Source organism: Triturus cristatus, chromosome 9 (assembly GCF_964204655.1).
Source record: "Triturus cristatus chromosome 9, aTriCri1.1, whole genome shotgun sequence".
In the NCBI taxonomy this organism is placed as follows: domain Eukaryota; kingdom Metazoa; phylum Chordata; class Amphibia; order Caudata; family Salamandridae; genus Triturus; species Triturus cristatus.
This window is the reverse complement of record NC_140592.1, coordinates 663,048,118-663,074,258: the sequence shown is the minus strand read 5'-3', so window position 1 is coordinate 663,074,258 and position 26,141 is coordinate 663,048,118. Positions and strand designations below refer to the sequence as shown.

The 26,141-nt window shown below is 47.3% G+C and overlaps 1 protein-coding gene and 1 long non-coding RNA gene across 2 annotated transcripts in view; one reads left to right on the top strand and one right to left on the bottom strand.

Annotated features, from left to right (window-relative positions):
- PPP1R37 (protein phosphatase 1 regulatory subunit 37) overlaps positions 1-24,480 on the top strand; it is a 551,713-nt gene extending 527,233 nt beyond the window's left edge. The window contains exon 13 of the mRNA XM_085625734.1: positions 19,983-24,480. The gene's annotated coding sequence lies outside the window, so the exon portion shown is untranslated. The remainder of the gene's footprint in view (positions 1-19,982) is intronic.
- On the bottom strand, positions 10,002-12,699 carry LOC146798461 (uncharacterized). The gene is made up of 2 exons (XR_014968703.1): positions 12,371-12,699; positions 10,002-11,913 (listed from the first exon to the last, which is right to left on the bottom strand). It is a non-coding gene; the product is annotated as an uncharacterized LOC146798461 (long non-coding RNA).
- Positions 24,481-26,141: the final 1,661 nt, after the last annotated feature.

The following is a 26,141-nucleotide window of genomic DNA, read 5'->3' as shown; positions in this document are numbered from 1 at the left end:
GTATAGGACGCTCCTTCTGCCACCTTGCCGCAAAATCCTGGAACGACCCTCCCCTGTGAACATCAGCTTCGCTGCTTGAATTCAGTAAAGGACAGAAGACCAGGCTGTTAAACTGATCCTCCCATGCAGCAGGGTTTTCAGCGCATGGATACCTTCAGGGTAACAAGCCGCACTTTATAAATGCTGCTATGCGTGTGTAAGTCCAAGGTGTTTTTATCTTTTCTTTTTTTGCTCTCATCCAGGTCATTGAATATTGTGGACTTGTCTAGGGGGGTTGTTTTGCCTTTTCGAAAATTAGTTTTGTGGTGGATCTCTGGTCTAGGTAATTATTTCTGAAGGTAGCTGTTGCTTTAGTGAGCCCCTGTGTAATGAGAAGTTGGTGTCTATGATCTAGCTGCCTAAAGTTCCATTGTCGGCTAAGTATACTTCAGAAAATATGCACAGCCTCTCTCTTATAATTAATATGAATGTAGACTATTGAAAGGATGATTTTATGGTAAATCCAAGCGTCTTGAGCTGTTTCATGTTCTTTAGGCATTACATAGCTTATTACATTGTTCTTTCTTTTTCTAAGTCCTCTGTGGCTTTTTGAAATTGTGAAATTTCACATTCCATTTTCTGAATGCTTGAAAGAATCTAACCAATTAATACTCTGATTATCCTTGGCATCCTTTTCTCAATGGCCAGTCTTTTTTTCCATGATGCATGGTTAGGTCTCGCCTGAGAGAGCGCATTCATATTTTCTTAGCTTACAATGGGTTTAGAGCCCATCCATTGCTTACCATTAGTTGGCTTTGCCATTCTTATCTGTTTGCTTCTTATTTGTGAATGTGTGTGGACCTCACTTCTTGTGTTCAGCCCTCCACTGGAGCATGGGCCACGTACTTGTGTCCTTTTACTGCTCACGTTTTGGGAGCTACTTTTTCCTTTTTAGGTCTCGGGACCATCCGGTCTGCCGAAGGCAGAACCGGAAGTCCGGAGAATTCATGTTTTGGAGAAGAGGGGCTTGAACCCGCCCCTCTTCTCTCCTCTTCTCCATTGGCTGGCCTCTTAAATTCTGGCCAGCCATTGGAGAAGAGGCTTTGTCTCTCCGAACAGGCCCCGTCCTTTTCGGATTCGGGGGCGTGTTTTTTGCTACTTTTCTCATTTTCTTCTCCAGCCAATGGCAAGAGGAGAGAAAAGAAAAACACGCCCCCGAATCCGAAAACGTCGCTGCCTTTCTCCGAGGCATTTCTGCTTCGCCTCGGAGAAAGGCGGTGGTGTCCCGGCGTCTGATTTGAAAAGTGGAACCTGTCCTTATAAAACAGCTTGCTGTGTCTGAGGAAGCCAGCTTGAAAATATTACACCCAGGCCTCCTCGAGAGCAGGCAGTATGGCGGCAGCCATTTTGTACAACGCAAACAGTTTCCAGATTTCCAAGTGCTCCATCCTGCGAGGAAGGCTGCCATGCCTCGCTAATTCACGACAGATGTGGGAGCAAGGGCTGGGCTCTGCGTTCCTAAACGCAAGGAAACTGAAGGGTTCTGTAATCTTAATAAAAAGACGAGTTCTCTGCAAGGCGAGCACATTCTGGCTGTTGTTATGAAGACTAGTTATGGTAGTCTATTTTGTGAAACATTTTTCTGGCAAGCCGGGAAGCATGATTCCGTTACTTTGAAAATGCAACTAAGCGTAATTTGCACCAATGGGCGGTCCGATACGGAGAGAGGCACAGAGGTTCATTGGGAGGCACTCTCTTAGGCACGTGCATTGGTGACCGTGGAACCAAGATCGATGCTTTCTAATCCCAGCTCCCTCAGTTAGATGTATTGAGTGCTTTTAGTCAAATAATGTCCTCGGCTCTGTGCCTCACCTGCCGCAACTGGTAGCGCATAGTAACAGAAACAATGCTGTCACATAAAACACTTGCATAAAATAAAATATGTTCTAGTTGATCTCAGCTACCGGTAAGGGGCGCATTCCAATCCATAACTTTTTTTTAATCCACTACCCAGATCCAGACAGAACGGCCATATGCAAATTAAACTTGACCATGAGCAAAAAGACGTCCATCCCGAGCCAAAAGGCCAGATGGACCGTACAGGACCACAAGCAACCACAGACCGGTTTCAGGCCTGTCTGGGCCTCTTGTCACATGCACCATGCGTCCAATTATACTGCGAGCACGGGGCCCACGTCGTGGCATACCCTACACCACAGTCCTCTCTCTGGCTGAGATTAACTGAAGCATCACATTGTTGAATTTCTTGTCACCGCCTAGACATGCCCATGTACATAAACTCACTCGAAACGGAGGGACCTTTTACAGCTTACTAACTGTGATTGATCCACAGCACTCAATTTGTGTATCTCCTAGTTAGTCGTGTTCTTGGGCTGAAAATACTGAGCACGCTTACCAAGCTAGGCTGTCTCTCGCCCAAGAAACCAAGTACGAGGGCGGACCAGTCTGTGCAATATGTGTGATTACCAGGTGACATCATGTCTGCGAGAAACTATTTTGTAATCCTGAGCGTTTTTTTTAAATCAATCAATCAATCAAAGACATTTTTAGAGCGCACTACATACCCGTAGGGTCTCAAGGCGCTGGGGGTAGGGGGGGGGGGGGCGCTACTGCTCGAACAGCCAGGTCTTCAGCTTCTTCCTGAAGGAGAGGTGGTCTTGGGTCAGGCGCAGGTCGGTCGGGAGGGAGTTCCAGGTCTTGGCGGCCAGGTAGGAGAAGGACCTTCCTCCTGTAGTCGCTCTTCGGATGCGGGGGACCGCGGCGAGGGCGTGGTTGGCTGAACGGAGGTGGCGTTTGGGAGCGTAGAAGTTGATTCGGCTGTTGAGGTAGCTCGGGCCTTGGTCGTGTAGGGCTTTGTGTGCGTGGGTGAGGAGGCGGAAGGTGATTCTTTTGTTGACGGGGAGCCAGTGTAGGTCTCTCAGATGTCCGGAGATGTGGCTGGTTCGTGGGATGTCGAGGATGAGTCTGGCTGAGGCGTTCTGGATCCGCTGGAGTCTCTTCTGGAGCTTGGCGGTGGTACCGGCGTAGAGGGCGTTGCCGTAGTCCAGTCGGCTAGTGACGAGGGCCTGGGTGACGGTCTTCCTGGTCTCGGTGGGGATCCACCAGAAGATCTTCCGTAGCATGCGTAGGATGTTGAAGCACGCCGAGGAGACGTTGTTGACTTGTCTGGTCATGGAGAGGGAGGAGTCCAGGATGAAGCCCAGGTTGCGTGCATGGTCTGTCGGTTTGGGTGCGGTGCCCAGGGCGGGAGGCCACCAGGAGTCGTCCCAGGCGGAGGGTGAAGAGCCCAGGATGAGGACCTCCGTCTTGTCTGAGTTCAGTTTCAGGCGGCTGGTCGTCATCCACTCGGCTACCTCTTTCATCCCTTCGTGCAGGTTGGCTCTTGCGGCGGCGGGGTCGTTGGTCAGGGAGAGGATCAGCTGGGTGTCGTCGGCGTAGGAGATTATGCTGAGGTTGTGTTGGCGTGCGATGGCCGCGAGGGGGCTCATGTAGACGTTGAAGAGGGTGGGGCTCAGCGAGGATCCTTGGGGGACGCCGCAGATGACTTCGGTGGCCTCTGACTTGTACGGTGGTAGGCGGACTCTCTGTGTTCTTCCGTCGAGGAAGGAGATGATCCATTCCAGAGCCTTGTCCTGGATTCCGACGTTGCTGAGGCGCTGTACTAGGGTGCGGTGGCAGACAGTGTCGAATGCCGCGGAGAGGTCTAGGAGGATGAGGGCCGCTGTTTCTCTGTTGTCCATCAGGGCTCGGATGTCATCAGTGGCGGCGATGAGGGCGGTCTCGGTGCTGTGGTTGGCTCGGAAGCCAGACTGTGAGGGGTCGAGGGATCCATTCGTCTCGAGGAAGGCGGCCAGCTGCTTGTTGACGGTCTTCTCGATGACTTTGGCTGGAAACGGGAGGAGCGAGATGGGGCGGTAGTTCTTGAGTTCGGTGGGGTCCGCTGTGGGTTTCTTGAGTAGAGCGCTGAGTTCGGCGTGCTTCCAGCTCTCGGGGAAGGTGGCGGTGTCGAAGGATGTGTTGATGATGTCTCGCAGGTGGGGTGCGATGACAGCGTCGGCCCTGTTGAAGACGTGGTGAGGGCAGGGGTCGGTCGGTGATCCGGAGTGGATGGAGTTCATCGTGCGGATGGTGTCTTCGGTGCTGATCGGGGTCTAGGCGTGGAGGGTGGTGGTGGGGGGTGGTTGTTCGGTCGTGGTGTGCGTTGGTTGGTTGTTGAAGCTGTTGTGTATGTCCGCGATCTTGTTGTGGAAGTATGAGGCGAGGGAGTTGCAGAGGTCTTGCGATGGGGTGATGTCGTTGTTTCCTGCGCTGGGGTTGGATAGCTCTTTCACGATGTTGAAGAGTTCCTTGCAGTTGTGTGCGTTGTTGTCCAGCCGGTCCTTGAATGCAGTTTTCTTGGCGGCGCGGATCAGCTGGTGGTGCTTCCGGGTGGCAAGCTTGAAGGAGGTCCTGTTGTCCGGTGTAGGTTCCCTTCTCCAGACTTTCTCGAGGGCTCGGCAGTTCTTCTTGGAGCTCTTGAGTTCGTCGGTGAACCATGGGGTTTTCTTGCTGCCGGGTCTGCTGGGCGGGGTCCTCAGCGGGGCGAGCTCGTCCGCGCAGTTGCTGATCCACTTCGTGAGGTTGTCGGCGGCCTGGCTGGGGTTCGCTGAGCTGGCAGGAGGGTGCTGGCTCAGGGAGGTGGCGAGCTGGTCGGCTGTGATCTTGTTCCAGCTTCTGCGGGCAGCCTGTTGCTGGTGGTGGTGGGTCGTCGTTCTTTTGAAGGTGAAGTGGACGCAGCTGTGGACCGTCCATTGAAGCTCTGTGGCGTGGCTGAAGTCGATGTCTGTGCAGGAAGAGAAGACTGCGTCGAGTGTGTGTCCGGCGAGGTGGGTGGGGGTGGACACCAGCTGCTTGAGTCCAAGATTGGCGAGGTTGTCGAGCAGGGTGCTGGTGTTGCGGTCGTTGTTGTTCTCCAGGTGGAAGTTGAGGTCCCCCAGGAGGATGTAGTCAGCGGAGGGGAGGGCATGCGGGCTGACGAAGTCGGCGATGTCCTCGCTGAATTGGGTGCGTGGTCCCGGAGGTCGGTAGATCAGGGTGCCTCTGAGGGTGGTCTTCGGGTCGGTGTGGATCTGGAAATGCAGGTGTTCGGCAGTGGTCAGGGTGTTGTCGGTGCTGGTCGTGAGACGGATGGTGTTCCTGTGGATGATGGCGATGCCTCCTCCCATCTGGTTGGCGGTGCGATCCCTCCGGGTGATCTTGTAGCCCTCTGGGATGGCGATGGCGATGTCGGGAGCTGAAGAGGCGTTCATCCAAGTCTCCGTGAGGAAGGCAACGTCCGGGGCTGTGGCGTCTAGGAGGTTCCAGAGTTCGATGGCGTGTCTGTGGACGGAGCGGGTGTTGAGCAGGATGCACTTGAGGTGGGTGCTGCTGGTGTTCGACTTGGCGGGTGCTGGTGCGAGGCAGGTCCGGATGCAGGTGAACTTGCAGGCGTGGCAGCTGAAGGGTCCGTGGGTGCGTCGTGGTGTGGCTCGGTAGCATCCTGGGAATCTGCCGGTGTTGAGTGCGATGAGGGTGGCGGCGGTGTACGTCAGGCGGGTCGGTCGGGGTCCTCGTGGGCCAGGGGTCCTGGCGCTGGGCGTGATCCGGTCGCGGACGGGCGCAGACGGGCTTACCTTTGGCGCACCTTCGGCGCTCAATCGGTGCTCCCGCTGCGCGCGTCCGCTGCGCGGTCGCTCTGGGGACGTCATAAGAAGGGAGCCGGTCGGGAGGGTCTGCGGGGAGGCGGGAGCGCGGTCCAATCGGCTGTCGGGGGGCGGGGCCACGGGCTGGGGCGGCGGGAAACGCTGGTGTGGGCTCGGCGGCCCTCGGGTGGCTGGGGCGGCGGGAAAAGCAGGTGTGGGCTCGGCGGCCCTCGGGAGGCTGGTGCAGCGGGAGCGGAAGCAGGCACAGGAGCGTGGGGGTGACCAGACCTCTCCCACAATGCAGTAAAGAATCTACTGCATTGTGGGAGTTGCAGTCTTGTCTATGTCATATTAACCAACTAGATTAACACATGCAAATATTGATTTGTAAAACGAAACCGCAGGACGGGAAACCTGGTTGTGTTCCCCATCACACGAAGCCATCTGGTCATTTTTCAGTTGATTCCGAAACACTGATCCTCACCGGCAGCAGGGCATCATTTTCACGTCGCGCGTTTTTTTTCGGGCTTTCGCTTCAAGCCTTGTAGTTGGAGATCGATGTTGACGAGTTACGACCTGAACGCCAACTAACCTTTCCCTTCCTGAGCACACTGTTGCATAGCAAACCTGAAGCAATCTGGATTGCTAAATAAATCTGCAGTGAATGTTATATTAAAATATACATTTTAATTGGCTACGAAAGACAAGCATTTCCAGACTCTTTCGACACCTGCCCCGGGCATACGGCGAGTCGGGCGCGCTGGGGAGGGAGATTGCGCTGCACCTTTGGAGGGGGAATTCCCAGGCTTGGAGCTTCTGTCGCGTTCACAGCCAGAAGAATGCTTTTTGTTTATGTTTTGTATCTACAGGTGCATGGCGGGTGATCATATAGAGAAAAGTACTGATGAGAAAAGTGTCAATAACAATGCCGTTTCTTTAAATGTTTTAAAAACAAAAACATAAACAAAAATAATATCATGAGCAATGCCAATAGCTCTAACTTTAACAATGCCGAGACCGTTGCATTGTAAATGCTTGTTGTTTAATCACTCGATGCATGCTTGTATGTGTTCCATTTTTCTCCAGTGTGTGCTCCTTGTCCTTCATTCCCCCGATGCTCGTTATTCTCTTCCAAATATAGAATCCAGGCTGTCACTGTGTGTGATTGTCACTTATACCGAGTCACACTGCGTGATCTTCACTCCAGCATCATTGCTGACATTTTGTCTACCAGCACACTGTTTTTCTCTCTCTCTCTCTCTCTCTCTCTCTCTCTCTCTCTCTCTCTCTCTCTCCCTCTCCCTCTCCCTCTCCCTCTCCCTCTCCCTCTCCCTCTCCCTCTCCCTCTCCCTCTCCCTCTCCCTCTCCCTCTCCCTCTCCCTCTCCCTCTCCCTCTCCCTCTCCCTCTCCCTCTCCTTCTCTCTCTCTCTCTCTCTCTCTCTCTCTCTCTCTCTCTCCTTCTCTCTCTCTCTCTCTCTCTCTCTCTCCTACTTCTCCGCTTGCCCCTTTCACACTCAGCAGTGCTCTCTTCCAAATGCCCCATCTTCACAGATCCCACGCTCCATGTTTTTCTCTTATAGACACAGAATTAGGGCTGAATCAGTGTGCGATCATTATTTATTGAGTCAGAGCTGACACACTCCAAAATCATTATAGACATTTTGTTTAATCCATATATATTCCATAATTGTGGAAGACACTCACAATTCCCAGACAACTTTCTACCTGATCAAAAAAAACGAAACCACAAGAGTGCTATGACTCGGCCAGCGCCAGTCAGTGCTTTTAAAAAAAAAATATATATATAACTTTCAGCCATATTGCACATCATCTGTGCTGCTGTACAACATGGCTAAAAAAATATAAACAAAGCCAATAGCTCTTGTAGGTGAGACTTAACCCCTTCCCTGCTCATGACGGAACCGTTCCGTCATGAGCCACGGTTGCCGTGTGCTCATGACGGAACGGTTCCGTCATGACAATCCTGTTGGCGGCCGCTCCGCCTGCGCGGCGCTGTTTCCCCGCCTGTGCGGGGCGACAACGCAAATGGGCGGAGTCATGACGGAACCGTTCCGTCATGAGCACAGCTCAACTGTGGCTCATGACGGAGCGGCTCCGTCATGAGCACAGGCCCGCCGCGCTGCCCCCCTGCCCCCCCCAGCGCTGCAGCGGAATGTCCGCAGCAGCGAAGGGGTTAATGGCTTTGCAATACGTGTTATAAAAGGAAAGAATACCTTACCCACAGCAGACCTCTATCAAAATCAATACAAATATTATCTTGCTTGTAGCAAATTCTTGGGAGCCTCAATTAGGCCATGAATACCAGTCACTGGGCGAATGGGCTGTGAGGAAAGCTCAGTAAGAAACGCTCTGTGCCTGATAATCAACCACACTGGTACATCAACACAATAGTGTGTCTACTGAAGAACACCACTCTGCATCCGTTCTCAATACAGAATGTGTTATCTTTTTCAAGCTCTCTGGCTGAAACAGAACTGCAGGTGTAATACACTTGAAGCATCATAGAACATGTTTGGAGTTTCTACAAGGCTTACAGTGCCATCAAGAGACACTTGAAGGATCTAATACATTTGTTTTCCCAAGTTTGGAGTTATGACTTATCCCTGGATCTGAATCTGGTCCTGGCTAGGTTGATGCATAAGCCTTTCTAATCCATGGTCTCCTGTGACCTAAATCGTCCGCCAAGATCATAATCTAACTACAAGCCATTTGCAGCTCAGAGCCCTTCATTCATTCCAAAAGAGTTTTCTTATTGAAACAAAGAGGTTGTTGCTATGATTTTTTCGCATGTCCCCATGCCTCCTCCGCTGAGAAGACTTCGCAGAGTTTGGACATTAAATGTGCCTTGCATTTTTGTGTGTGGTGAACCAGGGACCTGTGGCCAACTGACAAACCTTTTGTGAAATTTGGCATCCATGAGGCCCAATGAGCAGCTGTTTTGGCCACCACTGTAAGACTGATAACATCCTGCATCTCACATTGATGCATTCTGCGTGCAGCACTCTTCCAGGGCAAAGACGGCGTCACTAGCGTTCTCAAGGCATGTCTTTGTCAGTCAACTCCTGTAAGGCTGCATCCACTAGACCAGGCTTCTCCAACAAGTAGCTTGTGATGTACTGGTAGCTCTCCAGTTACCTGTAAGTAGCTCTCCTGTGTGCATTCCAGCCTACTAAATAAAAACCTTTTTCTTGGTTGAATTAATGTGCGTATGCCAAATTGTATATTCAAGCCAAAAATGTGTTTATTTTTTAGAACACAGCTGAGATTTGGAGAAAAATGGCTGAATTGACAAAATATATTTAAAGCTGATTTCTAAGTGATAAATTATGTGGGACAACTTATTACTATTCTCATTGTTTTCGTGACATTGCAGCTTTGCCTGTTTTGTATTACCCATGTAGAGGCATTCCAAACTGACAAAGTTTTACATTGCTGCTCAAAGTCCTGTGTGATGCACTGAGGTGATCACTGCTAGTAATTTTACATATGGTGGCCTCTAATGTAATCTTACCTGTAGCTTGCAATGATTTTAATTGAATTCAAGAGGCACTTGTTACACAAAAGGTTTGAGACTCTCGCACTAGACTCTTCAAGCTTCCTCCACTAGCAGTGCCATGTTTGGCCAGCAGGTCCTTAAAACCTCTTTCCCTCCACCTACGCTGCCCGATGCTGCTTTTCTCCTTTTGTTTTCACCTTGCTTGTTCTTAGTTGCTTTGAAATAGTCCCACAGACTTAGAATGTTAAAGAAGCGGGACCCAAGATTAGGATAAAGGTGCCTTTATTTACCAATGTTACTCCCATAGCCTATCTTATTCTGCCCTAACTCTCATCGCTCAGCCACGAGTTACTCCTTTTTTAGGTTGAAGCCGACCAGAGAGCATAGCTGTCTGATTTGCTAACGACATCTTGGAGACATGCTAAAAGGTTCCCTGGGAATGCATTCCAACTACTGCTTACCATTGGTTTGTGTTTTGTAGCTCACAATTGCTTGCTGTCTATTTGCTGGCTTTATTTGCTTTAGGCTGTACATCTTGAGTTAGTTCTTCCTGTGGAGCATAACCTATTTACTGTATTCTTCCACGGCTCGCTTTCTGTAAACAGGCCTTTAACTCTTGTTCTTATCTTGTCACATTTGCTGTACATTCAAAGACAGAGGTCAAATGTCAGGCTCTGTCGTGGACTTTGTTTTTTACTTTTCTTTTTCCCACTTTTCATAAGTGGGAGGATTTATGTGACCTTCCTGATGGTTACCCACGTGAGAGGTGAGATTGTAGGATATTTCTTTTAGCACACAACATTTAAATATTTGTAATTCTGAAATGTGGTGGGAATAAATATTTTAATACCATCAAAACAAATCAATACACTTGGTGATGCCATTTCCACACATTATCGTTTGTGCTCTGTACAGTTCCATCAGTAAAACAGTGTGGCTATGCAAACGTAATGGTCATTTCAATTGAAAATGTGTTGCCTGTAATGGCTGTGCACTAGCATACCGTGCACACTCCACTCTACAATACTTTACTCCACCACACAGACACTCCACTCTGCTTTACACAACTCCACTTTGCTACGCTAGGCCTTTTCAGTCTGACACCACTCTGTGCCACTATACTCCATTGTGCACCCTGACACTCCAAGCTAGGCCACTCTACGGCACTCCAAAACGCTTTACTCCACTCTATGCTTTGCCTCTTCGCTCTGCGTCACTCCTCTCTGACACTGCTTCACTTTGACACTACTTTACTCTTCAGCGCTCCGCTCTTTGCTGCTCTGCTATACTCTACTCTATGCCATTCCTCTCCATTCTACTCCATTCCTCTCTACTCCATTCCTCTCTACTCCATTCCTCTCTACTCCATTCCTCTCTACTCCATTCCTCTCTACTCCATTCCACTCTTCTCCATTCCACTCCACTCCATTCCACTCCACTCCATTCCACTCCACTCCATTCCACTCCACTCCATTCCACTCCACTCCATTCCACTCCACTCCATTCCACTCCACTCCATTCCACTCCACTCCATTCCACTCCACTCCACTCCACTCCACTCAGTCCCACTCTATTCCGTTCCACTCCATTCCATTCTACTACATTCGGTTCCACTCTACTCCATTCCATTTCACCCCACTCTACTCCATTCCACTCTGCTCTGCTCTGCTCTGCTGTGCTCTGCTGTGCTCTGCTGTGCTCTGCTCTGCTCCGCTGTGCTCTGCTCCGCTGTGCTCTGCTCCGCTGTGCTCTGCTCCGCTGTGCTCTGCTCCGCTGTGCTCTGCTCCGCTGTGCTCTGCTCCGCTGTGCTCTGCTCCGCTGTGCTCTGCTCCGCTGTGCTCTGCTCCGCTGTGCTCTGCTCCGCTGTGCTCTGCTCCGCTCTGCTCTGTTCCATTCTACTCGTCTCCAATTCACTCTACTACGCCCTACTCCACCCATCACCATACCTTTGGAATCAGTGGGCGGATGTGGGAATGGCTGGCTTCTTTCCTGGAAGGAACAGATCAAGAGATCTGGTGTCCACCTTTTGCATATGGGTATTGTGATTTGCAGGTGCAGTGCCACAGGATTCAGCTTTAAGCCCTACATTATTCAATATGTATCTCACTCCTCTTGTGTTCTTGGCAGAGACTCTGGGAGCAAAAATAATTTTGGATGCAGATGACACCCAGTTACTTTTTCCCCTGGGGTAAGGAAGAAATGTTTCCTGGTGAAAAATTCTAACCCTGTTTGACTGTAGTCTTTCAATGGCTATCTCACCAACAGCCTAAGTGTAATGCGGGCAAAAAAGAGGAACTTTTTGTTGGGCATCAGATTAGACAAGCCATTGCAGTCCTTTTTGCTTCCCCTCCATTAAGCCACACTAGCTGTGTCAAAAATCTGGGCATTAAGTTTGATGGCAAGCTTTCTTTTCCGTCACAGGTTAATGCAGTAATACGGACCTCTCTGCCTCCTCTCCTCCTCTCTGCCTCCTCTCCTCCTCTCTGCCTCCTCTCCTTCTCTTTACCTCTCCCCTTCTCCCTACCCCCGTGTGAGAGGGTCAGTCGGAAGGAAAAACGAGGAGGCCGAATCCGGGGATCAATTTTGAGAAGGGTTTATTAAAGACAGTCAAAACAAATCCAGCAGGGGGACAGTTCAACAAGATACAGGGTCATTGTCCTGTTCCTTTGCGGTTGTGGCTGAGGTCCTCCTCCCGTGTTGCTCGGTGTTCTTGGAGTAGTAGGGCACCCCAGGAGGCTCAAAAGAGAAGAAAATAAAGAGGGGCGGTGAGATGATCTGTGGTTACAGGCATATAAGGATAAAATCCTTCACAGTTTCTGAGAGGGATGCCCCCTATCACAGGGCGGAATACAAGCATATACGTGTGGCTGCACAAAACAAGCATATACTGGTGGCTGTGCTCGATACGAGAATTACGCAAGGAAGAAAATGAAAGAAGTAAGGCACCACATAGAAAGCCACCGGCGGTAGGAACCCGCTATCTCACAGTCTCCCTTGATGTCAGGGATCCAACTGCATACAGTATAGTGAAAGCCACTGATAGAGGTATCGAGTGCTAAAAGAAAACCAAGGGTTGTTGCACAGAGTATGGGGATAATGGGTGCGGCAGGTGTGTGGAGGTGCAAGAATATATACACAGTGCCCCGTGAAGCTGCCCAGTCCCCAAAGTCCTCCCCCCTTCCGCTCCACATACCGCCACAGCCGACGTCTGTATTCTCCTCTCGTGGATGGTCTCCCTCTTCAACACTCTCCTTCCACACGGCGCTGGCTGCTGCTCTCGGGAACTCTTCTCCTTGCTCCTCCGGTCCGTGACGACCCTCTGGCACTTCCGCATCCTCCTTACGTGGAGTTGACTCCGCCCCGCCGGTCGTCCATTGGTCCTCGTCTCCGTATCAGGGAATCCTTTCCTGTACGTAAGAGTTAGCAGGAGAGGTTAACCCCTTCTCTCCCTGCCTCTTTGGACTGTTGTTAGTTTGTCTACGGCCCGTAGGGGAAAAAGGGAGGAGGGGCAGGGTGGTTATGGAAGCGGGCCCCTCACACCCCTCCCCTTCGCTCTATCCCCTCCCATACATCCCCTCCCCTTCTCTACACTCTCCGCTCCTGTCCGTGTCCTTCCACACCTCGCCCCTCTACTCCTCTGACACTCTACTCCTCTCTGACACTACTCTTCACTATGACACTCTACTCTGTGCCCCTCTACAAAACGCCACTCTGTGCCCCTCTACGCTATGCCTCGCCACTCTGTGCCCCTCTACGCTATGCCTCGCCACTCTATGCTCCTCCACGCTATGCCTCACCACTCTATGCCCCTCTACGCTATGCCTCGCCACTCTATGCCCCTCTACGCTATGCCTTGCCACTCTATGCCCCTCTACGCTATGCCTTGCCACTCTATGCCCCTCTACGCTATGCCTTGCCACTCTATGCCCCTCTACGCTATGCCTTGCCACTCTATGCCCCTCTACGCTATGCCACGCCACTCTGTCACTCTACTCTATGCCACGCGACTGTCACTCTACTCTGCCACTCTACTGTATGCCACACCACTCTATGCCACGCCACTCTATGCCACGCCATGCCCCTCTACGCCACGCCACAACACTCTGTGCCACACCACAACATACTGCCTCTCCGCTTCCCTCTACGTCACTCTCCTCTAGGCCACAAACTATTAGCCATGCTGATGTACAACATGGCTAAAAGACTTTGACAAAGCGAATAGCTCTTGCATCGGCGAGACCTATTAACTTTGCCAATGTTTGTTATTTAAAGTAAAGGGAACTGGTGAGGTCGTACATATGTGCAGAGACCATGGCATGCTAACAGGCACAATTGCTTCTGTGTTACCCACAAGTGCCAAAATCTGCAGTAAGTTTAGGTAGGTGTGGTTTCCTGTCTCTTGATTAGGTTGCAGGAACAATCAAAGGTTGACAGTGGTAAAGAGCCTATCGAATAGAGGCACAGTCCTCATAAATTGAACTATCCTTTGCTTCGGCTATTCAGTTCGTTTCATTGAATTATACTTTGGGAGTTGCATAATGTCATCTGACATTGGTCATTGTTCTATTTAAAAGTCATTGTCTGGCACAGCAGTTCTTGTGTGCCGGCCTGGAGGTAAATTATTTCTGGCCAATCCTAATCTTACTCCCTTCTGGAGTACGAGGATGGTATTTGCCTTTGTTTGTAGGAAGAAAACAAAAAAATATTCCTTAAAGATTTTTATCTCACAGGCATGGATTTGCTGTCTGGGAGCATGCCAAGTTCCCTTTAATATCAATATTAAGCGTTTTGGCCTGTTGGCATAACAGCCTTTTATACCTGTTAAGCGGAACTAGGTTTAGAGGTAAGTAACTTTCTCATTAAAGTTTAGAACCATTCTTGAGCAAATCAGTGGCTTTAGTTTTTTCCCATTGGGCAGCAAAAAATATGTTTTACGTGGCATAAAACGGTGGAATAAGCACTTCTCGCACCTTGTTTGAACTCGAACCGTTGTAGGTATAAATCAGTGAGAAGGGTATGAGCCACGGAAGGGGGGCGGGGTGGGGGGGCGGAGTGTGGTTTATCCATTATGTGCTTATGTGCTAGCATGGATATGGAACTGAGTTCCTGGTCCACCCAGGTGCCCACACAGTGCTTTGCAACATTGTAGGCTGGGACTATGGTTTGTTACCTGAGTCTTCTATGGCACCCTAAGTCCGTCTTGAAGCCACTTGAATGAGCTTTCTCTTATTCAAAGGAGAATTAAGTAGAACTAATAACTGGTGATCTTCTGTTTGGGTAGGGAGTCGAAGAAATGCAATCAAATAACTAAAGCAACTTTGGAAATGAAATAATAATTATGCTTCTGGTAGTTATACATTTTGTACCTACTTAAGAAATCTTGGTTTTTAAAACTAATGGCCTTCTCTGGAAGACTGCAAAAGTACTGTTCAACAAGCAGTGGTTTGAAGATATGGCCGAAGTTGCATGTTACGAAAGGATAATATATAGGCTCAATGATAAATGTACAAAACTTCGAGTAGTTTCTTACATCAGTGAAAAATAGAGGGTGGGAAGGTGATAAATGAAGGGGGTGGGCAGTGATATGGCAAATAGAATGTTTTCTTATTGTGGAAGAGAGGGATGGGGGTTATTATGGATACAGGATTTGTTTCATTGTCCAGCTCCTAACTTGTAACAGTAGGCAGTGGCTTTTAGGGGCTATACATATATATACATATATATATACATATATATATACATATATATATACATATATATATACATATATATATATATATATATATACATATATATATATATATATATATATATATATATATATATATACATATATATATATATATATATATATATATATATATATATATTGGAATGCGATTATGGATGTATGTGGCGGGGCTGCAATAATGGGTCTGAGTCCAGGTCTGCTGATATGGTGTTTATTGTTCTCAACACATGTATATACTGAGTGGACAGTCTAGAGTCATAAAGGGGGATGGATCCGGCTTTCAGCGTCTTCTTTGGGTCCTTTGTTTGACCTCTCCGGGTCGGGTCTGGCTGGTAGGGCGGTCCTCTCCTCTCGAGGTGTATATAAAGAAAAGGAAAGAAGAACACTGTCAGGACTGTGTCCTCTCGTTTTAGCATTCCAATCAGGTGCCGGGGAGTGTAAGGACACCACACACTCAAGTGCTCTTAAAAAGAAAATTCTCTGTGCCTGATAGAGCGGCGTGTTAGGTGCACAAAATATTGTGGTGAAAACAACAAAAAGGAATGTAAAGCGGACGGGTGCCTAGGCAGGAACGCAGGCGTTTGGTCTAGGCGTTGGGAGCTTCCTTCCTCCCCACCCACCGCGAGTCTCTGCTCCGTACCTGCGAAAGCGGCGAACCGTGGGGACGTTGGCCTCCTGGCACGGCTCCATTTCCCTCGGGTCTTCTCATGGCCCTTCTCTGTCCTCGGTTCTTTCAATCTCCGCACTGCTGGATTCTGACTTCTCCAGGTTGGTGTCGACGCACACCAGCTTCCGTGTTTCCTCACTCCTTATTGGCGGTAAGGCGCTGACGTTGGGAGGGGGCGTGGCCTCATCTTCTTCATAGCCCCAGTTAAAGGAACCGGCATCCTCACTTGAGTGTATCCACGGTGAAGGCGGGGGCGAACTCCAGTCGTCCTGCTGTGGGGAGACAAGAGGGGGAGAGAGACGCTCTGGAGACCACCAGTTTTTATATAGGTCAGATCTTTCGTGGTCCTCTCCCACCCAGTCACATACCTCCCCCCCTGGATTCTCCCGATCGGGGAGAGGAAACGCCCTAGACAAAAAGTTGGCATTCCCGTTACTGCATCCTTTACGATGGCGTACTTCAAGAGCATATGGTTGTAAGGATAGGAACCAGCGGAGTACTCAGGGGTTGTGGGCTTTGTTTTGGTACATCCATTTCAGGGGAGCATGGTCCGTGTACAGGATGAATGGCCGCCCCTCCAGGTAATAGTGCAATTTATCTATAGCCCACTTAATGGCTGGGCATTCCCGTTCGATTGATGGGTATTTACACTCTCTAGGGTGGAGTTTTCTGCTAATATATAGGACCGGATGTTCCAACCCATCCTCTCCCAGCTGGGACAGTACGGCACCAATACCGCAGTTGGAGGCATCTATAAATACCATAAAGGGTTTCTCAAAATTAGGGGATATTAGGATTGGGTCTGTTGTGATGGCCTTTTTTAGGGATTGGAAAGCGTGTAGCATCTCGGAGGTGGGGCTCAGTAGAACCTGTTGGCGCACTTCTTTTATAAGGACTTTTGTTAACGGGGCAGCTTTCTCTGCGAATTTGGGGATAAAGCACCGATAATACACAACCAAACCTAAGAATGCCCGAACCTCTTTTGTTTGCAGGAAAGGGAGTCTCTGAGATTGCTTTGACTTTTTCTGATTGTGGAGCGATTGTTCCGTGTCCTAGGATATAGCCGAGGTATCTAACTCTCTGATAGGCTGCTCGGGACTTCTTTGAATTGATATGGAGACCAGCGTTTTCCAGGGTTTGTAGGATGGTTCTTAGATGTTGTAGATGATCCTCCCAGGTCTTACTGAACACCACAATATCATCCAGGTAAGCTGAACAAAACGTGGGATAGGCTTGGAGGATGGTATTTATTAATCTCTGGGAAGTAGCGGGTGCCCCATGAAGCCCGAAGGGAAGGACATTGAATTCGTAGAGACCATCTTCGGTGGAAAAGGCGGTTTTCTTCCGGTCTACTTCTTGAAGGGGTACTTGCCAGTAACCTTTGGTTAAATCGAAGGTGGTGATGTATTTGGAGCCCCCTAGCCTCTCAATAAGTTCATCCACGCGAGGAATAGGGAAGGCGTCAAAAGTGGAGATTGCGTTCAGAGCCCGAAAATCCATGCAAAACCCTTATTGAGCCGTCGGGCTTGGGGACCATCACTATAGGTGACGACCAGTTGCTGGTAGAGGGGCAAATGACCCCAAGTCGGAGCATTACTCGTACCTCTTTTCTTACGGCCGCTCCTCGGGCTGCTGGTATTCGGTACAGTTTTTGCTTTACTATCTTCCCTTCCTGGGTGTCGATCTGATGTTCCGCTAGAGAGGTTTTTCCTGGTATATCCGAGAAAATGGCTGAAAAAGGTTTCAGGATGTGAAACAGTTCCTGTTTCTTTTCTGGAGGCAGCTCCTCATTGACCACCAATTGATCCAACGTGTGGTGCCTATAGATGTTGAAGTCGGTAGGACAAAATGTGTTGTTTTAGGTAGAGGCCCCAACCATTTTTTAGTAGGTTGATATGGTAGCACTGGCTGCGGCTAGGTGTTACCTGGACCCTGTAAGTGGTGTTTCCCAGGGTTTCTATTACTTTATATGGGCCCAACCATTAGCTCTGGAACGTCCGAAAGGAGGAAGGGAGCAGAACCAAGACCCAGTCACCGATGGACCGTTTTCTCCATTTTTTTTCTTTATCGTAATGACTTTTCTGTTTTCTTTGGCTTTTCTCCAGGTTGGAGTAGGCTAAGTCTCTCAACTTACTTAAGTTGGCTCTTAGTTGTTGGGTATACTCGAGCAGCGCCTTCTGGTCTAGCTCCTCTTCTCTTTCCCAAGCATCTTTAGTCATCTCAAGAAGGGACCTAGGTTGTCGTCCATATAACATCTCAAAGGGTGAGCAATCCAAACTGCTTTGTACTAGCGCAGGCTAAACTATGCACTGGACGTTAATGATCACTTAAAGGTTTTCTTCACTAGACAAGTCAATAAATGCTGAGTGTTTCTGCATCTATCAGTAGCCTCGCCTACGTCTCATTCAATTTAACCTGTATTGAACATTATACTCCCACAGAAGGCTACGCTTGCAAGAGGGGGCATCTATTTTCTGGTGGTTAGACACTTTATTTAGGTCGAGCTTAGCGCAGTGCGCATGCGCTGCTCTAGGAGATGACCTTTTGGAATTGGTCTGCACTTTTCCAACACTTGTGCGTGTGGTGGAATCCACCATGCAGGAGCGAGCAGCGGCGTGCAGTGGCCATCTGTTTCTAATTAGCGTGTCCGCGTGCTTGTTTACATTTGCCTGTCTTGAAAAAAGTGGCGGCATGCCTCACTTTCCCTCTCTGGCCCCTAGCGCATGGTGAGCACTTTATCTCTTTAATTTAATTGTGCCCTGCTCGCGTTGCTTCCCTTTTAGTCCCCACCCGCACTGCTCTCCGAGAAGCGGGACACCTCTTTAGTTCTCCCTTTCGACTGCGAGCTCAAGACTTGGTTCAGTTCTCGCACTGCTATGCCAGGGGTGGGGAAAGCCCTCCGTTTGGGTGTGCTAGTTGCTGATCATGCTCTAAGTTGGGCATTGTGCGCTTTCCCACCGGCGCTGCTTGAGCAGTCCCTGAGCCTCCCACTGCGAGGCGTGCTCACCCCGTAACATACTAAGTAGACGCGCACCACAGCGCAAGGGAGATTTATATTAGGGTGTGTAAATAAGACAACTGCTCTGTTTCGGCCCGCGGCTGCAGCGGTGAACCTTCAATTAACTCCTTTTGTCCCCGAGCGGTCCCCAAGGCAGTATGCGGTGCACCTCGCCTTTTGGGAGACATAAGGTGGCCTTGTATTTTCAGCGGTCCACTAGGCGAGATCACGGGAGGTCTCCCACGCACGCAGTACGACCATTATTCCTGCAACTCCTGCAGCTGCCGTGCGCGCTCGCGGTCACCTGCACGTGGCTAACTTGCATCTCGGGGATTTTCAGTGTCCCCCCCCCCCCCCCTCCCCAACGTGCTGTGGCCATGCCTCTATAGGCCATACCCTGGTGCACTTGAGGCACTAGGTCTTGTGGATACATGACTGGTGAGTCCTCCACAGAGGCCCAGCGTCATCGATTTGGGACTCAGAAACTACTACAGTCCGTGTAGGAGACGCCCAGAGGCTTTTGCGGTCTACGTGGCGTATTGGGTACCGCAAAGGGTATAATAGAAGCGCAAGAGCGCTATGGCCTGTGTTTTTATGGTGATATATGCATTATGATTCACATGTTCTTATTCCCAAAACTGCTGCATAGAATGCCCCGATACTATGACGCATATCATTTTGATTCCTTTCAGGGCTCGACAAATCCAATCGACCGCTCGCATTTGCGAGGTAAATTTTAAGAGGTCGAGCTATTTTTAGGTCCTACTCGCCCTTTCTGGCGAGTAGGAAAACATACTAACTTTTGTCCTCCGTCTTTGAAAACTGAGCAAATGTGACAAGATAACAAGATTTAAAGGCCTTTTTATTGCTCACAAAGCAAATGAGCAATAAAAATGCCTTTAAATCTTGTTATCTTGTCACTTTTGCTCCACTTTCAGAGACGGAGGACAAGTAGGGCACTGTTAGGGCGAGGAGATTTTTCAAGGTACTAGTCCTGCAGGACTAGTACCATTTTTTAGATTTTTCGAGCCATGCCTTTTTATTCAGGATAATGAATACCATTTCTGGACCTGCACCATACTAATAATACATGGTGATATATGTTTTCTGCTATTATTATATATAAGGTAACAATGCTTATAACGCTTTTTATTAGAACTTTGCAACATGCTGCACAACAGCCACACTACTCTACAACATAGCTTAAATACACTGGCAAAGCCAATAGCTTTGACTGAACACTTATAAGATCCAAAAGGCGAGACCTATTGGCTATGCCAATGCGTGTTCTCCTTGTTACTGCGGAGTCTCTTCAATGCATGCAGATTTGTTTACGTACCAAAACTAAGCTGCCTGTCTTTCCTAAAAAGTTTGAAATTAATATTTTTTTTATTCTCTTCTCTTTACAGTGTTTTTGTGTCGGCCTGCATTGCTATAAGATTGTCTTGGAAGATGCCTGCAAACCTTTGCTCCCTTACTATTCTGTACAACATGGGAGAAACAGGCCTAAAAGAGGTCCTGTGTTGGAGCCCTGGGTTTAATCTTCCCAAACTGCCTGATCGTTTTATCTTCCCACTTCGAAAATACTCACCCAGTCACTGACTTTCCTTTACTTTGGGGGATTAATTCAGGTGTTTCAAAGGTGTCGAGGAAAGACGAGATGAACCAAAAACTAGGACAAGTTAGACGGACTCTAAAACCCTTCTCGTCATCTCAAAACATTATTCTCTGACCTCTTGTGGATCTGTTCGGAGACCTTGCTTATAGTCTTGAACAGTAGCAAAACTGTGGATCCTAATTAAATTGTATTTGTATTCCTCTGGCAAAATGTTTGTGATTGTGAGGATTGCCATCCCTGCGGCAAAGATCAGTTCTCAGGATAATGACCCTTTTGATGTCTCCTCAATTTGGTGGATAGCCAGATGCTCTTCCTCTTGAACTGACATAAACTGTGACAGTGCTACAACTACTTGGTGAAGGCTGCTTAAGAAAACGTTGGAAATAATATGGTGGATGCCTAAGATGAAGCTTGGTAATCAGAAGAGAAGTGATGTCGATTCACTTGCTGCAACTCCCCTTTTGGGGCCCCACTTCCAACTACACTGTTCTGGGAGACAGGGCACCACTGCTTCATATTCATCCCACATCTTGGAAGTGTTGTCATCTGCATGTAGTTGGAACGTTCAGTAACATGGAAAGACCTACAAGCACTTAGAACGTTTTCTCTACTTCTGTCATTCCCCCACCAACAAAGCAGAAATATGTTTGCTTCCAAATGTCTTCATGTACTTGTTAAGGTGTCTTACGCCATTCTTAATGAACTAGCAGAGCACTACCCCAGATGAACTTTTGAGCGTTCTTCCAATGACAACCAGGTGAAACATTCTTCAGATCTCGTCTTCTTTGCTGGATGTAATCTGTGGTGCAGCTTTTGTATTGCCTGTAATTTCAGCGTTGTACAATGAGTTGCCCCAGGAATTGAGCTTGCTATTCCATGGCAGTGGGTGGATGATGTAAATAGTGGAACAATACTCTATTTACAGAGCAGAAACTAACGTAAAAAGTCCAATTGTAGCAATCTGCCATGAAGGGCACGGGCACAGAGACATATATTGGTCTCATATTTAAAAAATATATTTTTTTCCAGAGGAACAATTTGATGAAACGAAGTATCCATGAAGGCATGACAGAGGACTGGTTACTGAAGTAGAGTTTCCTGGTGATAAATACTGAGCCTGTGTTTTTTCAGTGCAAATTAAATTCATGAGAAAACGCACAGGGGTTCCAGACAGAAGTTATAAGAGGGGCTTTATCTCTTCTATCCTAAGGGTAATACTCTAGGCAATTGAACGGAAAGTATAAAAACAATGCAGTTGAGATGAGGAGAGCAAGTTAGGTCAGTTTTTGCCCCTTTGATGCAGTCCTGAGTGGCGGGATTTAGTTTTGATCCGTGAATTACTAGTTCCTCTGTTTTACTTGTTCCTCCAGAGGCTGAGAGCTTGCAGGTGCCCTAGTGGGTAGGCTGCCATGAATGCTCAAAGAGAGACACAGATGTCTCCTGTCAACTAGTGCTTTTGTGGACGTCCTACCATAGTGAAATGAGAGACAATTCGGTTGGTCTCTGCTTTACTTTTCAACCCTGCCCTTGACAAATCACAGGACCATATGGCTCCTAGTGATTTGCCAAGAATTGTCTGTTGACTGAGGCTCTGCTTTGAGTAACTTGTTTGATGGCATGACCCATCTTGTACCATGTGTAGTGCTGAGTCCCCTCATTCAAATCCGCTAGAATTCATCCTTTGCAGACCGCATTGACGGTGTATGAGACAATTTGCTTCAGGGTGGGCATTACAGAATTCCAAGGAGAGGCTCCATAATGTGGGAGCATTGTACCAGTAGCAGTGCTTCTAATACAGCTAGCCTTCTGTTATCTGAGTTAAAAGAAGACAATATGATATGGCAGGCACATATCATCTCATCTGTTTTATATTAGACTTCTAAATTCTTGTTGCAGTTTCATAAAGTGCTCCCGTTTTTAGGAGTGGCTTTATTTGATGTTTTCTTGGGAATATATCAAATTTAAATTAGACTGTATTAAGCCTTCAGATTTTCCTCTTTCCCCTATGTTAAGCATGAGGACACTACAAAGGAAAATCTCTTCAGACTAGAGGACTTGGATCCCAGAAGCAATAAGGGGTAGCACAGCATGTAGAGGAGTCTGTCTGCAGTGCCTGATGTCTCATGATCTTTGTTGCCTAATGCTAGAATGCAACAAAAGAGACCATTATACTTTTCAAAAGTTGACACCCACTGTTGATGAAAATGGGGTTGGTCATCAAAGGACCGTTTGTGCTGGTCTGAAAAATAGTTGCTGCTGTCTTCTGAGAGCATCCGTGTTGATGCATTAATGAGTGAGGGGGTAGAACAGGGAGCAGATGGGTTTCTGCTGTTACCTCTGGCCCCCAAATTCCTTGTAGTTTCTGAGAAATGGATAGTTGTTTCTGCCTCCTTTTGTCTATGCATGTGGCAATACCCAAACAATCCACTTATGCATTTTTACATAGGATACAACCCTTGCTTCCGAAATATGTATTGTTATGGTCACAAAACTACTGGTGCACATGGCCTCTTAAACCAAATGTTGTTAGTTTGCACTTCCCCCTTGTTTCCTTTACATTTTACCAAGAGGAAATCTTGCACATTCATTATTATTTGTGAGACTGCAGGCCTCAGCTACTTCATAGTCGCATCAAGTAGGTACAGATTATAAGAAGTGGTTGCCATCTACTACTTGCAGAGTTTGTCCAAATGTTTTCCCACGCTCGTGCTTTTTTTACCACTGGCAGGTGAGTGGTCAGGTCCACTCGCTTGGAGATTTAGTACCACACAAAAATAGTGCTGGTGCTTCTAAAAGGGACGAGCTGTAGCTAGAGTGCAAGGGTTTTTCTAGATAACACTATGGATTACATTTGTAAAACGCAAGGCCGTTTGTCAGAAGCATAGGTAATTCGCCTGTCTGATAAACTGTCAGAATTTAGCACCAGTTCCAGTGTATTGTAGAGATCTCACTATGTCAAAGATGGCCTTTGCGGACGGAATATCAGCAGTGTAGAAATGATGTAGCCTGAAGATATTGCCGATACCAACTAAAAAACTATTCCATCCTGCCTGATTAAAAGTGTAGTATATTGGAGTCCAGCAGTAGAGAACTGGGGAAGGGAAGGTAGTCGGCACAATGAATGGATAATGAACAGTTGACAGTGGCTGGAGGTGTATTTGTGGGCGCTATTGGCCACTGATTGCCAGCCAGGTAAGCAGGAAGGAATCTTTCATGCCCACATTTTTGCCTGGCTCTCACACTACCAGACCCTCAAGACCGGGACCACAACATGTACTGTCTACTTATTAATATTTTTATTTTAATCAACTGACCAGAAAGTTTTTCACCTAAAATAGGAGGCCACGGCGAATAGAAAGCTTTTACTTTTTATATATATATACATATATATATATAATTTTATTTTCTTTCTTAAGTGCAATAAATATTATCAGGGAGTTGAGAGCACGTGCCGTTGCTGCATGCAAACGGAATTGGAAGGCATGTGAACTGTCTTCCATTTCCAAAGAAAACAGAGATTCACAGTACATGCTTGCAGCACAACACTAAAAATCCATGGAGAAAGATTAATTACTTTTGCTGATAATAAATGTTTTTGTCATTCCCTCCGATGTGTAATTTTATTCACTGTATTATTGGTAGTACTGCCGGCTGTCGCTCACAAAACTGTATTTCCGGTAGCCACCTGTCTTGCTATTGTCTATCCAGGGCAGGAACAATGTTTGCACACAGCCAATGTGAACTCGTTGGCTCCTTTGTGAGAGTTGCCTCACAAATACATCTTGCTTTCTGTGTTGTCTCTGGTAGCTGTTTTGTTTAGCAGACCTCACACACAACTAGCCGATAACTCCGCTCTGTTCTCCATCTGTGCTTGTTATTTTTGTTGTGGTGCAAATCTACGCAAACAACTAAACGTAGCTACATCCAAAGGGCCTTTCACTCCAAGCACATATAGTAACTATTGTAAGGCCATGGTGGTTATGTGTCCTCCATTACCTGGAGAGAGAACCGTTTGTGAATTTCTAATAATAGTGTGTGTAGGGTAGGGTGCTAGCTGTAAGAATTAAAAAATGTTATACAACTGATCAAATCGGACTGTATGGCTGGGAAATGAACCGACCTAAGACGAGTCTTAAAAAGTGTGCAGAGCCAGTGATATTCCAGAGAGTAAATAAATGTGGTTCCTAAAAATGTGTTGTAACCCATTCAAACACACCCGTTTACCTACATAGACATACATAATTTAATTTGAGCTTGTTAGCACCAGGTAAATAAAAGTTTATTTTCAATTAGTAGTTATATTTCAGTTCCTTCTGTAAGATGTTTTAATTTTTTGTGAGTCTGAGTACTTGACTCTTGGGTTCGAATTTGGATGTGGTATGGGAAGATTTCTTCCTTCTGTGGTTTTGCAACTTCTTGGTAGACACTCCAGCTGTGCTTTGTTTGTGTAGTTCGGTAATTCTGTTAATTGTTACGGTGTGGACTATCTACTGTATTGTAGCAGTCTCTACCTGCTGCTACTTGAGATCCCCAGACAACTGAACCTTTCCGTGGAGTATCTTCATGAAGTGAGTTGCAACTACTCAAGATTGTCTGTATTTATTATTATTCTAAAAGTAGTTACTATTTATTTTTTTATTTTCTTATGAAAGCAAGAAGGACATTATTGCCCTTTGGGTACCCATTGTGTTCTGTGCATCTAGTCAAAGAGCCTGAAAGACATCACTGCTTCTGTACACGTTTAATTTTACTTGACTGTGGCGGTATATTTACAGTATTTCTCCAATTTTCTCCAATTTACTTTAGACTCACCAAGACTTGTATATGCAAGAATTCTGTGAGAGCTGAACGTGCAGCTGTCTGCACACACATCAGAAAGTCGCCTATAATCATTTTCTATTCATCAAGGACTTCTCTCTGCTATCAACTCATTAAAGCTTCGCATCACCTTATGGCCGCAATCTTATTGCTGTAGGAAGTTTGGTTGTTTGCTTGAAAGTATACCACAGAACAGGCCTTAACCTGGCGTTCTGATTATGCTGCTTTCTTCATTTTGGCAGTGGAGCCTAGTTTGCCTTATTGTTTTCAGGCATCTGTTTTCCCTGTCACATAAATCATTTCTCAGCTCTATTGAAGTCAGTTTGTGCTTCGGGACTTTTTTTCCCCTGGCTAGTTCTTTGGCACTTGGCCCGCTCTTGTAACCAGAAACAACTTTATTGGGTTTAGCTGGACCATAAAAGTATAAAAGCAGTAAATCCATCCAGAATAATTCAATAGGCAAAAAGGACGTACAGCGTGCAGTTTGCTATTAAAAGACGTTAAAAAGCCATTAAATGCAGATGATCATAAAAATATAAAAGACCTATACAGATACAAATAATGAAAATGCGTCAGTTACTACATGATCAGCGTCGCCCTCTGCTTTATAGCACATTGAATGAAAGTGGCAGTTAAACACATTTTTACTGAAGGAAGTCTGCACATAATTAAAAGCTGCTTTGCAATATCGGATGTTCGTTTAAAAAAAAAGGTAACAAGTAGTGTTTTCTCAACAGTGAATAAAATTTTCACAAGAACTTAAAATTAATTGTACTGAGTGATCGTCATAAGGACAGATGGGTAGGCTATGGAAATAGGAGCCCTGACGAGTAAAGGCGGCCAGAAAGTGCACTGTGCATAGTATGAGTCTATCAAAAATCTATGGTGCTGGTTACACATCCATGTTAGGGAGGGTTCAATGCCAGTGTTTACACAAATCCGCATATACCCCTGGACAGTTCGCATATCAAACACCCTTCAAATTCTCTCTTCCATTTGACTATCTAAAAAAAGTGTTCTTTAGAGAAGCGTGGGAGGCAATTGTCCCGCTAATAGAAGTAAACAGGTTTTCGTGTCCCAGCCTTAGGCAAGTGTTGCGAATATACCTTATCCAAGGACTTGTGAGCCATCG